The sequence below is a fragment of the Sciurus carolinensis genome, chromosome 2 (genome assembly GCF_902686445.1).
Source record: "Sciurus carolinensis chromosome 2, mSciCar1.2, whole genome shotgun sequence".
Taxonomy (NCBI): domain Eukaryota; kingdom Metazoa; phylum Chordata; class Mammalia; order Rodentia; family Sciuridae; genus Sciurus; species Sciurus carolinensis.
In genome coordinates this window covers 78745329-78749570 of record NC_062214.1, presented here as the reverse complement: position 1 = coordinate 78749570, position 4242 = coordinate 78745329, and positions in this window count along the sequence as shown.

The window sequence follows — 4242 nt, the reverse complement described above, 5'->3', positions numbered from 1 at the left end:
CCAGGACTTGGCCTGGCCTCGCCCGAGAGGCGCCGAACAGAAATTCAGAGATCTGGCTTATGATTGGCTCCCTGCAATCTGCCCCGCCTTATCTCGGTGAGTACCCCAATCAGAATCCGGCTATCTTTTTACGTGATTAGAACCTTGTTTCTGATTGGCTCTCTGAACTTCCCGGGCGAGTAGCCGTTTGGCAGGCTTTTGCTTCTTGAATGCACTTTTCAGTTCCGCCCTGTTCACACAGTCGTGGCGTGAACTTCGACCATCTGTCAGGATTCCAAATGTTTGGGGAGAACTCGCGTACTCGTTTATATTCCTCACCCTCTTTCCCATTCTCACTAGAAGCCTATATCTTGGAGGCCACCTTCGGAAAACACGGCCCGAGGTGGACTAGAGTCCAACCTGGACTCAGGAACTGCAGGGGTCCCTATTGGAGGTCCTGAGAGTTGAGCCTGAGTGCATTCCGCAAGGACTGTCCCTAGTTACTGGAATGTTCGAACCCCAAATGATCTTATTCATTGAATAAGCCTACACGCTATTTGTACTGACTGGTAAACTGAAGTCTATAGGGGCACAGAGTCTCAACAGACTTTGGTCGCCCAATTTCCAGTTTAGGGAAGACCAAGTCATTTAACTCAGTACAGTAGATGGAGAGGGAGAAAGTCTCTCAATAAGCTTCCTAGGGGGTTGGCATCAATTCAGGGATGAACGACTCATTTACATGGAGAAATAGAGCTGGTAACTGGGGCAGAATCCTTATTCATGTGGTGCAGTGAAAGTCTGAAGAAACTACAAGATTTTCAGGAGGCTGCCTGAGACTCAGGGGATAACAGGTTAGTGGGATGATCCTGTCAAGGGCACAAGTTTGATGTCTTTCTCCAGCCAAGTAGGGCTTCTCTGGTAGGTCATAACATTCTAGTGGAAGTGCTTTGGATGTCTGTCCACCCTTGCCTGCACTTGGGTCTCTTATTTTGGTTTTGTGCTTACACTTCTCACCCTCTCCCCAACCCACTTTGGGTCAGGATGCTCAGGTTACCAATAGCCACCCTGACTGACTTGGATTTTTCCCAAACTTCTATTAACCACCTGTTGAATGAGGACTCTTTTCCCTTAGATGTAGTTCATTATCTGCTTCACTTCTAATATTCAAGTAGTGGGGCTTTTTACAGCCCCATGGGGGACATACTTTTTTAGTCCCACTTCTTTCAATTGTCAAAAAGTAATTTTGACTTGGATTATCAGAATTAAAATCTTACAGGCCCTCATAGACCCCTCTGCATGCTTTCCCCCTAGATAGCACCTGAACTCTACCTTCTCTTGCTATTTCTATTGGTTTATATTCTTTCTGCACTCTCATTGGGATGGAAGAATGGCAATGAGGATTTAATCAGGAAATTGAGAATTTGAGAGACAGGGCTTCTAGATCTACAGCTGCCTTCTTTGGTAAGTGCCCATTTCCATTCCTTGGACCTTCTTTAGAAATACTGTTCTTTGTAACTTGCCCTTTTCACTTTATGAACATCCCCATTTTAAAGACTATCCTCATACATAAATCTTTTGTGCACTTTAAATTGTCTTTAAGATCAGCTGCTAAGAGTCAACAGGGTCTAAGAGAATGAACACTTTCAAGGCTTTTAATATATGCAGCAAAATCATGTTTTGCCTCAATAATACAAACATTGGGTATCATGATAAAAAAGCACCACCATTCTAAGACATTGTATTAACATTTTTCCTCTACACCTAACCACGGGGTCACTTCAAGTAGAGGTTCTCAGAGAGTTCAGTAATCAACGATTGGATTGAAGCCAGGCACCCTCATGCACGTCCATAATCCCACTAACTGAGGCAGCTGAGGTAGGAGGACCACAAGGTTGAGGCCAGCCTCAGCAACTTGGTGAGACCCAAAATAAAAAATAAAAAGGGCTGAGGATATAGCTCAGTAATAGAGCACCCCTGGATTCAATCTCCAGTACTGCAATGGGGGAAAAAAAAAAAAAAGGAATGAAACAAAAGTAAAAAAAAATTGCAGTGAGATTACAGACATGATTTTATATTACAAAACAATTTTACATTATAAAATGGGGCTATAACTCAGTGGTAGAGTGCATGTTTAGCATGTGTGAGTCTCTCTAGTTCAATTCCCAGTCTATACAATAGTTGTGTAGCTTTATATTTCCATTATGTATTGTAAGATGTTCAAAATTTAGTGCCAACACCATGCAAACACAAAATCAGTAACAATGCATTTGACATTATATGAGCAATTTTTGTGGGTATTACATCTACATCTGCTTTTGCAATAGACGATCCATTTTCCAAGTATAGTCATGTGCTGCTTATTTGATGGAGACATGTAAAAATGCATCCTTAGGCAGGTTCACTGTGTGAACACCAATGAAATTACAAATTAATATGGCTTACAGTCCCTAGGTGATACAATCTCACAGGACCATTGTCATATACATGGTTTACTGATGATGGAAATGTCCTCATGTGGCATATGACTGTATGCTGAATGCAAGCTAATTTTTTTTGGTAATGGGGATAGAACCCAGGGGTGCTTTACCTGAGCTACATTCCCAGCCCTTTTTACTTTGAGACAGGGCCTCATTATGTTGCTGAGGAGGGCCTCAAACTTGTGATTCTCCTGATTCAGACTCCCAAGTTGCTGGGATTACAGGTGTATGTCATAACACTAAGACTAAACACAGATTTTATTGTCTAATATTTTGGGAAACTTAAGCCAAACAGCTTATATCAAAACAAGAAATCTGCAGGAAAACTAATTTGTAATTTAAAAGCAAAATTGATATCAAGTGAAAACTAAGTCAAATAAATACAACACATTAATGTTACTGTAAGTCTCCTTCCAAGACTGGATATTCAAACTATCAGCTTGTGCTCAGGTTGGTCTTAGCCTTCATAATGCAAACATCTTAGAAAATTTAAGTTAGGATCCTTAGAAAATTTGAATGTGACCATTTTGGTTTATGAATGACAATTTTTGAAAAATAAGTTTTAATCATTTAGGTTGCTGGGTAAGAGTGGAAGAACCTATTCTTTTAGATCAGTGAGGAGCTGGCCATATTAACAAAATATTATTTCATGTAATCTTGGCTCTGAGCTGCTGAAGACTTGCAGCAGAGGGAATAAGTGGCACCATTAGCTGCTCCTGTAGCAACAGGGCCCCAAAATACAGTTCCTCTATCCTGCATCTCTGAGCTGGGGATATCACTCAACAGTAGAGCTGCTTGCCTAGCATGCTTGAGGCCCTGGGTTCAAAATCCTATTTTGCCAAAACAAACAAACAAAACCAATCTAATTCCTCCTAGAGTGCATAATTCATAGCATGAGACCTCCAATTTTGTCCTAATTGTTTACTTAAACATAAATTATCTCCAAAATAAAAGATCCACAGTATGGAGGTTATATAAGATGGAATTTGTGGAGGATTCAGTTTACCTATAGATTTCATTTTTAGTTGTATAAAAAAGGCATAGACACATTAGGGAGAAGCAGAATCGGCAGGTATAAACTACAAGGGGGAGACTTCAACTCTTAAATTGAATAAGGGTTTTTACCATCAAAACTTGAGTGAATAGCAAGGATTGACTGCCCAGCACAGTAGACAGTCTCCACCTCCTGAGTGTTAAAAGGCTGCCCAATTAAAAGATGTTATTTGTATAAAAGCATCCTGCTTTGGGTGAGATTAGTCTTTTTGACTCTAAACTGATTCAATAAATCTGTTGGAACAATCCCTGAATCAAATTCAACTTAAGACTACCCTATCCCTATTTCATACTTTTACCTTAATTCTCATTCATATTTACCCTAGAGTGGAAGGGAACACTAGATATAAAGATAAGAATGACTGTGGATTACATCTGACAGTTGTGTTGCGAATAGCTAATGTCCGAACATTTTGGATAACATATTTGAAGAGAAACTTTTAGATTGCAACCAATTTCTTTTCTTTCTTTTTCTATTTTTTGGCACTAGGGATTGAACTCAGGGGTGCTATAACATTGAGCTACATCCCCAGCCCTTTTTAAAAATTGTTTAAAAATTCTGAGGCAGGGTCTCATAAGTTGTTGAGGCTAACCTCAAATTTGTGATCCTTTTGCCTCAAGCCTCTGGAGTAGCTGAGATATAAGCATGCACCACCATGCCTATCATTTCTTTTCTTTTTAGGCATAGGGTTTTATTTTGAATTACTACAAAATTACTTTATAACGAGTCAAA